This window comes from Podarcis bocagei, assembly GCF_964188305.1.
Source record: "Podarcis bocagei genome assembly, chromosome: Z".
NCBI classification, from domain to species: Eukaryota; Metazoa; Chordata; class Lepidosauria; order Squamata; family Lacertidae; genus Podarcis; species Podarcis bocagei.
The window spans coordinates 37,958,319-37,972,635 of record NC_138140.1 but is presented as its reverse complement, the minus strand read 5'-3'; the positions used below and the strand labels follow the sequence as shown (position 1 = coordinate 37,972,635).

Here is a 14,317-nt window from a genome sequence, read left to right as displayed (position 1 = left end):
CCTACCAAAAATGAGCGCCATAAATTTTGTTTCTTTGAAAATAAAATACACCTACACAGCGGGATACCAAGACATGAAGGGAGACTTTCATTACCTGCAACACTTTCACTTCCCACAGAGTTCTTCATTTTCCTGTGTTACTTTTCAACTAGTAGTAAATGGTCCCATTTTACCTAGGAAACAACTGCCCCTATCATAATAATCTAAACTTGAAGGCAGCCAACATGGTGCCCTTTAGACATTGTTGGACTACAATTCCAAAAAGATCTGGCCAGGATGGCTAATGGTCAGAAATGCTGGGAGTTGCAGCCCAACAATGTCTCAAGCGCATCATGTTGCCTGCCCTATATCTAAAGTTTTATCAACTGCACCTTCTCAGTATGTCTATGCACCATGGGTCTGCAAGAGATATACTGAGATGTGTTCTTAGCGGTTCTTCTGTAACGGTAGAATTTCTCTATCTTAGGGACAATTCAAACATTAGGATTCTATTTTCGAATGTGTACGCCTAAGATTTAAATGCACACCTGAATATGCAAAGGAGAAATATGCTTGTTTGGAAAACATGTTACAAAGCAAGTACAGTATGCCTTTCAGAACCTAGAACAAACTGTAGCTCTCTGTCAAACACACTCAAGAGGTTTCCATGTACTCCCAGACTCAGAAGAGATGTAGTATCACTATGGCAGATCTCCACCTGTGACTTATACATGCTCATTTGTACATTTTGAAAAGTAACTCATGCATATGATAATACATGCAGAGTCCTCTATTAGTGTATTCCAAAACTCTGGAAGAAGCAGCAGACACCATGAATGCATGTAGGTAAGGGGTGCAACCTCCCAGTGGCTCTCCAATGGAGCTTTGGAACTCCGCAGTCCCACCCATGGAGGCTGGTTCATTAGGGCCCTACTAGCCCCTGCCTGCCTTTAGCCAGCCCCCATCTGCTTACTTACTTCTAGTTTAGCGAGTGGCACTACCTGTCTTCTTTAGTGTCTGTGTTGCCTATGTAGAACTCAGCAGGGAGGAGGATGGGCACAAAGCTAGAATTAGTGGTTCCACCCACCATTAGCTCTGTCATTGTCTCTGGCTCTTACTGTCTCCCTGCCTACTCAACTAGGAACCTCCTTTTACAGTCAAGGGCAATTCTCCCAGACAGTGTTGTTCTGGCTTAGGTCACATATTATATTCTGTATTCAAATCAAGTCCCTGTGGACAATCGGGGTGCATCACGCAGAGATACTGAATGCCTGAACCCAAACCTTAGAAAGTTTCTAAAGGGCATGGGCTGCTGATGTGCTCCCTGTACATGTGGACAGCAGGGGTCAGAGCAAATCCCACATAACTTTATTTTAGCCCTCCCTTCCCCATTGACCCAGCAAACAAGTACCAGCTTTGAGTTCTCCACTTATTACAATAGAGGCAATTTTAAAGATCTTAACAATATTGCATTAACAGCATACATTTAAACATTTAAGGCATGCAGCTTCCCCCAAATAATCCTGGGAACTGTAGATTGTTAAGGGTTTTGGGAATTGTAGCTCTGTGAGGGGAATTGTAGCTCTATGAGGGATTTGTTGGGGGGGGGAGCCATTTGCTTTAAATGTACAGTGTGGATGTGTCTAAGATGACGCAGAAAAGAAAGTTGGAATCAAGCTGGGATTTTTTGCCACATGGTGATGTTTATTGATTGATTTCATTTTAAGTAAATTTTATTAGGTATTTAATGTGTCTTTCTTAAATTTCATTCTTGTCTGTCTCTAGTAAACAAGGTCATCCTTTCAAGTGTGTGTGTGTGTGTGTGTGTGTGTGTGTGTGTGTGTGTGTGTGTGTGTGTGTAACATCTGCTCATTCCCCAGCTATGAAAGTCAGATAGATTTTCCCCCTTTCAAGTTGTGAAGATTATTGCCAAAAAAAGAGAGGGAACTTTAATAATGTAGAAGTGTTTACTGGAGTCATTGCTCTTTGGCTTCAGCAGGCATCCTGCAAGCCGCAGAAACCAAGATTAAGAACAAAATACTTTACTTATCTGCTTTCTCGCACACACCTGTAGGGAATTAGAGAACTCTGGCACACAAGGCCAGACTTTTGAAACTGATTTTGCAGCCAAGGTATCACCGATCCTTAATTAGCTAGGATTGCTTTCAGAATAGTTAAAATCCTTTCCCCAGATGATCCTTGGATCAGTAACCTTCCTGGTGACAGACTGGTTTAAGAATCAGCAGGTGAACAGTCGGATATCCATGCCTAGAATTTTTTCCTTAAGCAAAACAAGGATGAGCTCTGTTGACAGACTCTTTCATTAGAGACTGTTCAGTCCTGTGAAACTTTTCTTCACATCTTGAAAATTCCAAAAACCAAATAGCTGGAAAAAACAAGAATTGCGATGAGAGCCAGCCAAGGTTTGTCGGGAAACTTAGCTAAAAGAGCTCCAAAACTCACAATTTTCAAACAAAAGCAAATAAGGCAGGTAGAATTTTTAGCAAGATCTCTCTCTCTCTCTCTCTCTCTCTCTCTCTCTCTCTCTCTCTCTCTCTCTCTCACACACACACACACACACATTTTCTTTCAAGAGAAGTTGTGTAGGCAATAGAGTTTACCACCAAACATAACCTCAAGCAAGGCAAATTTTAAGGTTCCTGCTAGAGTGGAGCATACAACTGTGGTGTAAACAAGAGGAAATAAGTTTTTTGAGACAACTAGCAAAAATTCCTATTCCAAGTCAACACCAAGTGGCTGGGTCCAACCACCACTTTAAGTGCCCACAATGTGCCATAATGTAGATGTGAAACAGTGTGGGAAATCAAAACAGAGGATGGAAGCTATTGCCCAGGGCCCACAATGGACAAAAGAGTCCGGCAGAGGGCATTTTGCTCAAGTCCCTCTCTAAGCAGCCCTGCCTGGAGTGCACATCTCATCTAGGACATTGCTTCACTGATAGCCCCTGGGGATATTTTGCCAATTGCTTTGCTTGTACGGTCAGAGGCAGCCTTAAAGAAGCCTTAGAAATCACCTAGGCTCTGCCGCAGCAGTGTATTTTTCAACAGTACTGGTGTCTAGACTCTCAATGCCTGAAGGGACACGCATTTTTAATAGTCCATTGTTAAAACACTGGCAGTGAATCACAGCTCTGTAGCAAATGGTGAAGTCTGAACCATCCAAAAGCCCCAATGCACAAGCAGAGAATTAGGTTTAGGATGATTAAATATCCATAATAAAATAAAAAAGAAGAATGATCAGTCTAATTACAATAAAATGCCTTCCACCCAGACACCTGCCTCCATTTCTCTCGGGCTCAGACTATAGGCAAACAGCCTTTTTTTGTTCTGAACTAATTCCTCTCAGGGCCTGTTAAGATTCAAGGAAAATTGGCCAAAGTTTCAATTCTGGGAATCAATAGCTATATATTCTCCTGAAAGTACATGGCAAAGGTATTTAATTTGTCAACAGCAAAAGTTCAAGCCTAGCATTATACACTGCCCAAGTTGTTTCTAAAAGCATTCAGAAGCTGGAAGAAATCTAATAATGCCAGGTGTATGAGAGACAGTGAACATTTTGATGAAACAGACCCAATCCGGATATAATTCAGCCCCACCTTTTCCCCTAGGAAAGCTTTGCATCTTTTACCCAATATGTTTTTGCACAGTTGCTTGAACTAAAGGTTTGATTTTCAAACGTAGGTGGCATTCAGAGCACTCTGAGGGGCCATATATTTATTTTCCCCCCAACGTGTGGGTTCAAATCCCATGTAGTCAATTTCTAATTTGACAGAATTGTCCCCAAATTGTATTTCAGCTGCAACAGCTTCTGGATTTTTACAAACCCTGATCATAATGGAAAATTAACTGCCAGGTCTCCATGGCAACTGGAACATTTCATGTAACGAGACAGAGAGCACACACACCCTGTGGATCTCAGTTCCTCCTTTGGAGACACAGTAGTAGCCAGAACCACTTTTTTCTATGGCTCAAACTGGTGAGGTAACTTCTGCCTCACCTAGCAGTTTCTATCATGGTAGCAATCATCCTTATTCCTTCAGCAACCAGAAGAATGCAGTGATTTCTCAGAGAGGTTTTACAAGAAGTTTGATATACCTTCTTTTTTATACAATGAGTGAGGAAACTCTGCTCTATGGGCCAAATTTGATGCAGCATGGGTCTCAGCTTGGCCTGGAGGTCATTTCCCTCAAACCATGCCCACATGTCACACACCTGACACCTGTGATGTCAGGTGTATGGCAAGTAGAGACATGGTTGGATCAGCTGCATGACTGAGCCAGGGAGCAGCTTTGTAAGCCCTATGCCAAGCACTTGGGATGCCTATCCTGGACTTCGCACTTTTAGGAAAAATTATATAGGGGTTTTTGGGGGGGGGCATTTCCAACACTCTTTTAATCACCATGTGTTCAGCAAAATGGCTGGAGGAGGCTGCAGTCCATTACAAATCCTCAGTAGAAGAACCTGCATATAGTGCCACACTTTTAGAAGTTCCTTTAGAGATAACTAATGCTATGAATGTATGGTTTACCTTAGCTCTCCCATTTGTACATATAAATAAAGATATAAACTTAGCTAAACTTCTAAAAGGGGTGGAGAACATGAGGCCTGGGGGTGGTATATGCGGCCCCTAATCCTATCTATCTGGCTGTCAGAACTCTCTCAGCATAACACTCCTTCTCCCCGGGCCACACTCCTGAATAGGTCTTCTTTGCACCCTCCTTAAATGTTTTTGCCTGGCTGCAATGTGTCTGTAAACTCTGATCATGACCCTTGCTTGCCCAGATGATGGCTGGAGACGGATGTGTGAGTTGAATTTAGCCTAATGTGCAAAGGTAAACTTTGTATTCATTACTTCACCCACTTTTGCCTCTGGCCCATCACTGGCATGTAGCCCCCTTTAAATTTATATACCCACACAGTGCTTTTTCAAAAAAAATAATGTTTAGGGATACTCTCATTTTGACTCAATAAAATCACCATTTTATAGTTCAAATCAGGAAAAATAAATACAGTAAATGGACAAATGGACAAAGAACATGCATTACCTCATATTAGGCAGCTGACAACACACAGTAACTTCCACATTGGCATGAGGTTGTGTGCACCAACAATGAAAATGACCAATCACTGTGCTAGATTCCAATTCCTACTTCACACATTAAACGCTCACTTCCATCTGAGACTCAGGAAACACTGGGAAAGGAAATGAGGCCGCCATTGGGGGGTAGCAATGGAACTGACGATTCAACGTACTTTTCAACAGAACTGACAATTCACCGTGCTAGAGAAGAAACAACTTTAAAAAAAACACACAATAGTTTCTTCTCCTGTTAGATTCACCAAATGTTTAGGGGTACAAAAAGCACTGTACCCACATATTGTATCATAATTTCAGGGGGGGTCCTCCCCCACCCCCTTTTCTTTCATTTTACTCCCTCACTGCAATTTTTTAGTAAACCATAAGGGGGGGGGAGTTAGATATGTAACTTCTGTGAAAAGGCTATTGATGGCTGGAGAGGCAGAACCTTATAATCATCATCAACAACAAAAGCATGCATTAGGGTCTATCAGAGTTCCATTGACTGATGCCATTAATAGACATCAGCATGATAGCATGCTTGAAAATCCCACGCATCTTAATACACCAGCACAACTTTTGAGCAGCATAATTCAAGCAGATTTACAGACATAACAGATAAAATGCCTGACCCTTTACTTTAAGGTGTATGATGCAAACTATCATTTGCAGCTGGGTAGTGTGGGTGGAGAGGAGAGTGATAATGTCAATGCCACTTGACTCTAACATCATGGCTGAGAAGGCTGCTATTTCACAAGGTCTGGAAACTTATTAGTCAATTTCTTTCCGGGTTATTTTTTACGGCGAAGTCAAGTTTATTTGGCACAAGCTAAAAATCAGCCCTCTCTAAAGTGTTCTCTTAAAGATCACCAAGTATTTTTTTATTAGTAAAACGCATTTGCAGTGCCAAAGAAATTCATAATTTCTGCTCCCTCTCCCCCACTTAAAGCATACAAGTGACAAATAGTTCTATTACCTCATTTCTTTCTTGCTTCATTTGACTAAACAAATGCCCTAGAGTAGGAACACTTACTTGCATAGAAAATATTAATCCATCTTTTAAAAAGAGCTCTTCAGTAATCTGCCTAATTTTCTAATGCCAGTGTCACAGATGAGTGTTCCTTACACAGTTCAACTTTCCCAAAAATACATCAGGGTGTCCTTTATGTCAGGGCCAACAACCCAGTGAACTGAAAAACTGATGCTCATCTTGCCCATTATAAAATATGTAATTGCCTCCTGGTATTTTAATTCCTTCCCTCTTAAACTCTTGCTGGTTTTGACCTTTAAAGACCTTTACATCATAGGATCAGCATACATTAAGGACCACTTGCTCCTGTCACTAAGCTCTGCCGAGATGTTGAGTTCTTCAGCTGAGATCCCTCAATGGATCTTCAGACTTTCAGGAGACGGGTGTGTAGTGACTGACGATAGGGCTTTTTCAGTGTTGGTGCCCTATATTTAGAATGCCTTTATTATAATTTCAGCTCCAGGTAAAGACCCTTTTAATTTAGCCAGGTTTTAACAAATGCCTTACCTGGTTCTGGTTCTGATGTTTGATTTTCTGCTCTTAAGTTTTAAAATTATTTAGTGTACTGATCTTCTTATTGTTGTAACTGTTTGATTTGCAAAATGCTCTGGGAATCCCTTGGGAGTGGAGAGCCAGGGGAAATTTTATGAAGCGAAATAGAGAAAACATTTCCCTAAGATCTGTCTTTGCGTGGTAAAGCGCTGTTCATTTACCAATGTCGTATATTCATTCACTTGCAAGAGATTCAAGCGTGCTTCACACATGTGAAATCATCACTTGATGACTGCAACGTCATGAGATGAATTGCATGCATGAGAGGATCAACACAGATACCACCTCATATACATGTGGTAATGACAGAGAGGGAGAGATACGGATCTATTAGATATCGAAGGCTATGGCACCCGCTTTGGATGGCACACATATCTAATTTACGATAAAGTGAAGGTCCACAGGGGTTTTTTGGACCATATAATAAGAAAATACAGAGATATATTGGAACCGAAAACCCCCTGGTGGACCTCGCCTACAAAAGCTATGGCAGTGAAAAAGAAAAATATGCAAGAAAAATGGCCTACATACAAAATGATATTAAAAGAGGAAAATAACAAATTAAAGATAAAATAATTTGACGAAATACTATCATATTTGAACAATTGGCTTCAATATTTTCAAATTAACAGAAGATTGAGATTAGACAAACAAAAAGGATTTGCAAAAGAAATTCTGAAATTAGAAAAAAAATTAATACAGACCAAAGGAAAATTTATATTAAAAAATGTATAATCTTCTTCTCGAAAGGGAAGTAAAGGAGAAGGAACTAAAAGCAGCCATGATACACTGGGCCTAGGACCTTGATCATAACATGCTTATGAGTGAATGGGAAAGGTTATGGAAAAGCGACATCAAATTCACTGCCTGTTACAATCTTAGGGAAAACATATTGAAGATGCAATATGGATGGTATTTAACTCCGGCCAAATTGGCTAAAATGTACAAGAACAGTACAGACATATGTTGGAGGTGCAAAGAGGGGAAAGGGACCTTCATACATATGTGATGGGAGTGCAAAAAACTAAAAGTTCTGGGATATCATCTATAACAAACTGGAAAAAAATGTTTAAATTCCCTTTCAAAAACAAAACAAAACTGGAAGCATTCCTGCTTGGTATCATGTCCTTGGAAATCAAGAAAACATGTAGACCATTCTTTATGTATGCCACCACAGCGGCAAGAATTCTCATAGCAAAAAATTGGAAAAGCAACATAATCCACACCAAATCTGACTGGTTAGCTAAAATGATTGAATATTTACATCTTGCAAAACTAACAGGGAGAGTAAGAGGAAACATTGTTCAAAAAGTTAATAAAGAATGGTTAATCTTTAAAGAATATTTTAAAAAGCTATATGGACAACTCAAATCTCCTAGCAGATTCAGACTAAATCTTGTAAATAGAGGGAAGATACAGTGAAATATGAATAGACAAACAAAAGGAAATGTGGAAGAATCACTGCAACATGCGTATTGAGTGTGATGGCCTGAGATTCGGACTCAGAGGTTGAACCTGAGGAATCCCAGCCTGCACAGGATTCCCCGCCTCCAGAACCAGCTGAGCTGGGGCTGGGGCCTGAGCCTGAAGGGTCCTCACCTGTGCTGGATCCTCAGGTGGAGGCACCAGCTGAGTCTGCTCTGGCCCCTGAGGTGATGGAGGACCCATTGCCTGCAGGTGCTCCACTCTCAGCCCCGTCAGGGAAAGAGGAGGTTGCCTCTGGGTCCGGTAACACTCCAGCCTCTCCTGAGCTGCAGAAGCTCAGGGCAGAGAGGCGGAGGCAACTAAGTTCCTGCAGGAGGAGTGCTCGCCTCCAGACCAGGAGAGGCGAGTCACCTGTGGACCGGGGCCGCCCTATGCCTCGGGGCAGATAAAAGCCAGGCAGCCCCAGTCCCGGGTTGCGGGAGCAACGGTGTTGCTAGCATGTTCCTGCCTGCACCCTGTTCTGCTCTTCTGCCTGACCCCACCTGACTCCCCGCCTTGGACCCAGCTACAGCTTTGATGGACAGCCTCCATACCGCACCATCGACCTCGGACTGGACTCGGACCTCGCCTCTCAGTTAGCCCCCAGGACCAGCACATTGAGTTAAGATTGATAACGTAGCATTAAGAGGAAAGTGGGAAGTCAAATATGTGTGATGTGATGTCCAGTGTAAAGGTACGAGGATAGGTATTGTATGAAATGTATGTACTGTGTATTGTGTAATATTTGTTGAGTTTTACGTCATTAATGTGTGATGATAATAAAGATTACGTCATTAATGTGTGATGATAATAAAAAAGAGAGTGAGAGAATTCCCACCTCAACTTATTTTAAGCAACATGCACCCCCTTTTTTTCCTCTGGTTTTTAAGGCCTGCTTATTTCTGAACTTTTAAACAGTTCTCCACTCTTGTCTTAGCCATTTCCCAAAACTCAAAAAGCACTTCAGAACAGAAATCTCTGAGGAAAACAAAATGGCAGCCACTTTTCCCACCAACAGAGTTTCACCTCTCCTATGGGATACAACTGATATACACTTGAAACTAAACAACCGGTTTCAAGGTCAGTGAAATGACTGAGAAATTGCACTTGTCAAAACTGGTACTGCTCTAATTGCAACCTGGCCTCCTGCCAAGTCTTATTCTTAATAGCCATATAAAGGAACTGCAACTGCAGAAGCATCTTTAAATGAGCCAGTCCCTAAAACTGCCACCATCATTTGCACCGTGACCTGACCAGTTTAGCCAAAGAACCACAAAGATCACTGAAAATAATCTCATCTTAGGTTTCATTCTTCTCTGCTCTGTTGTGGCTGCTCCAATGACATCTGCCAGGTTGGCTGAAGTCAATATACTGTTCTCTCCTCACATGTGGGTGCTCATTTTCAAGGTGACAGCAATCTCATTCTATGACAAGAACTTCCCCCTCCAATTGGTTTTCTTTTAGCCACAGCTCTTACTCTTCAAGCACTGGGTTATCACTGCTTTGTCCCCTTTCATTGCAACACTTTTTATCTCAAAAACTCCGCTCTTCCTGGGGAGCTCTTCTCCTGTCCACCCTGCAGTATGAGTAAGCTAAATTGTAATGCCAAGCTGAAGGCAACCTCCACTGACCTTGCCAGAATTAGAATTATGCAAGTGATTGTTCCTAGTCATCCTGCTGTTGCCTAACTGGTTCTTGCATTTTGTGGTGGTTAGTTTTTAGCCTGGTCCTTTCTTCCAAGTGATCTTTTAAAAAAATTGCCCAGCTCAGTTCTATTTTTCTGTGGAAAATGTTTTAATTGGTTTAAAAAAGAAGACAGAGAAACTGAATACTTCCTATTATTGTAGAGTGTTACATTATAGATATGCTTCCTTTAAAACACACATACGTTTCATAAAATCATAGAATCTTAGAGTTGGAAGGCACCCCAAGGGTCATCTAGACCAACCCCCTGCAATGCAGGAATCTCAGCTAACGCATCCCTGAGAGATGGCCATCAAAACTCTGTTTAAAAACCTCCAAGGAAGGAGAGTACACCAACTCTTGTGGGAGTCTGTTCCACTGTCAAACAGCTCTTACTGTCAGAAAGTTTTTCCAAATGTTTAGTCGGAATCTCTTTTCTTGCAACCTGAAGCCATTGGTTCAAGTCCTGCCTTCCAGAGCAGGAGAAAACAAGCATGCTCCCTCCTCCATATGACAGCCTCTCCTCTTTTCCAGGCTAAACATACCCAGTTCCTTCAAGTGCTCCTCATAAGGCTTAGTTTCCAGACCCTTGATCATCTTGGTTGCCCTCCTCAGCACACGTTCCAGCTTGTCAGCCTCCTTCTGAAATTGTGGTGCCCAGAATTGGATATAGTATTCCAAGTGTGGTCTGACTAAGGCAGAATAGAATGGTACTATAACTTCCATTAATCTGGACACTATACTTCTGTTGATGCAGCCTAGAAGAGCATTAGCTTTTTTTGCTGCTGCATCACACTGTTAATTCATGTTAAGCTTGTTGTCCACCAAGACTCCTATATCCTTTTCACATGTACTGCAAGTAAGCCAGGTCTCCCCCGTCCTATATTTGTGCATATGGTTCTTCCTGCCTAAGTGCAGGACCTTACATTTGTCCCTATTGAAATTCATTTTGTTAGTTCGCCAATCTGTTAAGGTCATTTTGAATTCTGGTTCTGTCTTCTGCAGCATTAACTACCCCTCCCAGTTTGGTTTCATCTGTAGATTTGTTGAGCATACCTTTGTCGTTTATTGTTACTTCAATTTCCAGACATCTACCATGTTCTAGAGCAGGGATGGGGAACTTTCATGGAGGATAAAACTAACATTGGTTACTAGCCATGATGGCTAGTTCACTGTTGGAGGCACTATGCTGGGAATCATAACTGAGGAGAGCAGTGTTGGACTGGGGTCCTGCTTGTGGACTCCCCAAGGGCATCTGGTTGGCCATTGTATAAACAGGACACTGAACTAAATGGGACTTTGACCTGATTTAGTAGAGCTTTTTATGGTCTTATGAACTTTTGCCTTTCAGAGGTTGTTTGGCTATAATTTTCACTGTCCTTGACTATGCTAGCTAGGGCTGATAGAAGTTCAAGACCAACAAAATCTCAAGGGCCACAGGTCCCCTATCCCTATTCTAGAGTGACTAAGAAATGGAAAGCAGTACAGGATTAAACATTCCAGGCTGTTCAACAGGATAGGTGCAACACACAACTCAAAAGGTGAGACTGAGCAGACTATAGCAGGTTTGCCTCCAGACCACCACAATAAAGCAAAAATTACAATAAAGTGAGTCTCACAATATATGTTTTTTGTTTCCCAGTGCATTTAAAATTATGGTTATATTATATTGTGGTCATTTAAGCCAAGGTCCCCTGGCTGGACAGGAAAACCCCAGCTCCACCCAGTGGCGTCGCAAGGGGGGGCAGGGGGCCCCAGGGGCCATGTCTGGGGGGGTGACAAGAAGGCACTCCGTGGGGGCTCAGCCATCATGCTGCCACAGCTGCACGTGGATGGCCTTCTGTTTGCGGCTGCAGCTGCGAGCATAGAATTCCAGCGCCGGCAGCAAAATGCTATGTACAGTGCATGTGTGGCGTCACACACATGCACTGTACGTAATGACGGCGCACATGCACTGTACATAGCATTTTGCCGCCGGCTCTGCTCAAGTGCCGTACGGACAGTGGTGGGATCCTTCCATTGCCGCTACAGCTGCATGTAGAGGATCCTCCGTTCTCGGCTGTAGCGGCGACAGAGGGATCCCAGCACCGTCCATACGGCGCTGGAGCGGCGGCGCCAGCAAACCACTATGTACAGCACATGTGCAGCATCACTACATACGGCGCATGTGTCGTACATAGTGACGTAACACATGCGCCCTATGTAGCAACACTCTGCCCCAGGTATCACAATGCCTTCATTCGCCCCTGGCTCCACCCCTAGCCAGTTCCACTCTCAAGGCCAGAAGACAGGCAGTGACAGCAGAAAGGTTTTCTCCTCCTGGAAGGGACCAGGATGACTGCAGCTACATCTTCATTAGGAGAAATAACTGCAAACCACAGAAAAGTGAAGTGCAACAGAACAAGGTATGCCTATATTATCCACCCAGTCCCATATTGTCTATTCTTTCTGATTATAAAGAAGCTACGTTGTTTCATGCTTCTTATCTTCTTCTTTAATTTGCCAAAGTGGAGTTGCATCTTGACCTTACCATTCTGTCAGAGTTTCATTTATTGCCAACAGTGTTCAGAAGACTTTGCAATAAACTGACACTTTCATTGGTACAATCATTCATAAAGGTGTGTTTTGCACCACGGCATTAATGACAAGGAATGCTGGGAGGAAAGGTGGAAGTGCAAGCATTGTCCTCTGAACAGTGGAGCACAACCAGGTTAGAAACAGCTCAGTAGGTCAGTTCACCATCTTGGTTCATCCAGTATAACCACAAGGCTGTGTGTGTTTGTGTGTGCACAGGCAACAACCGTTTTGCGCATGTTCAAAGCACGTGTGACCATGCACACGTGCATCACCATAAACTAGAAGTGGCCAGAAAAGGGGTGGCGAGGGGGCTTGCACATGCTCTGCCAACATGTGCATGGGTCAGAAATGCAAAACAGTTATTGTCTGTATATGTATATATACATATTTGATGGGCTTTGTCTCTACACACTCCACTTACCACCTCCTTTGCCATTCCTTCCATATTAATGCCCTAGAGCTTCCCCTTCCCACCCCATGCAACTACTAAGCTTGTTTTTCACCTTGCCAACTCCACTCTGAATCTACTTCTCTGTTCTGCTCCGCAGTCCTGCTTGGCATCCCTGCTTTTGCCCGTTCACCCCTTTTCTCTTTCTAAGCTAACCCTGCTTCATCCTTGGTTAGTAAAAGGGGAGTATGGGAGGAATGTTTTTTTTAAAAAAACAACAACAACAACTCAGTAGCCTTATGCACTATCACAATCTCTGCAAGGAGAAGATAAGCCTGGCCTCACCCCTCAGCCTCCCTTACCACTGGACCATTTACTATCAACTAAGTCAGTGTGGTCTATGGTTTGAGTGTCTGAATAGGACCTGGGAGACCAGGATTAAAATCTCCACTCAGCCATGCAAGCTTGTTAAATGCCACCTTGAGCTCTTTGGAGGACAGGAGGGATATAATATAAATGTAAAAATAAAAATAAATAAACAAACCATCCTCTGGGGAGGATTCCCAGAGACAGAGGCAGGCAAAAACCACCCCAGAGACCGATCTAGCTGATTTTTACCCTCCTGCCCTTCATAGGGGCATCTACCACCAACTGCACTACAAGAAGGACCCTGGTAATTTTTTCTATGTTCATATTGTTTACTGTGGAGTTTTTTTTGGGGGGGGAATGTTTCTTGTAAACTGAAAGACAAGATATAAATAACTAATAAATAAATATTCTGATGATAACATTCTGTAATGAATAAGTTTTGACAGTGTCTCTTCACATTTCTCTGTGCCAAGACAATTTTTTATTACACTATATGGTATCCTTGTGTATCTTACATTATGTATTTTGTCATAACTATGTTCCTTTGGGAACTTGTAGATAGCTAACTCGTCCTCTTGGAAGTATTTCAAGGGAAATCTCACATGTATCAGTCAACAGTGCCAAGACAGTGCCAAAGGTATCATCAGTCTAGAATATGTTGAATGCTATCATATTTTGCATTCTAGCATAACATGTGTTCCGCATAAATGGAATTATTTGGGGGCCAAGAATTCTTGTGGAAACCTTCCTATGAGGAATGGTTGAAAGGGCTAGACATGTTTAGCCTAGAGAAGTAAAGGTTAAGGGGAAATATAATTCACCTCAATCTCCAAGAGGTGTGAGATTCCAGAGGTTCCATGCACTTACCTGGGGTTCATGTTTCCTTTTGGAAATGGGGCACAGGTGAGACTGTGGTGTCTTTATGGTTTATTTGAACATATATGCAACCTGAGCCTACAATGGAGGGGTTCACAGCAGTAACACCCTAAAAGGGTCTTGTTTTTACCATAACTGCAGCATTGGTTTCAGAGATCTGGAATGATCTCTCTATCTCTCTGCTTGTTCCTTTGCTTCTTAGGTCACATCACTCTAGACTCAATTCTAAACTCAGGCTTTGACTTTCTATCGATCTCTGAGTTGAATTGACACAATGGAAGTATGCTAATGGTAGGTAAAAG

At 42.4% G+C, this 14,317-nt stretch overlaps 1 long non-coding RNA gene across 1 annotated transcript in view; it reads right to left on the bottom strand.

Moving 5' to 3' along the window:
- LOC308578900 overlaps positions 1-14,317 on the bottom strand; it is a 753,836-nt gene that overhangs the window by 587,852 nt on the left and 151,667 nt on the right. The window lies entirely within an intron of this gene.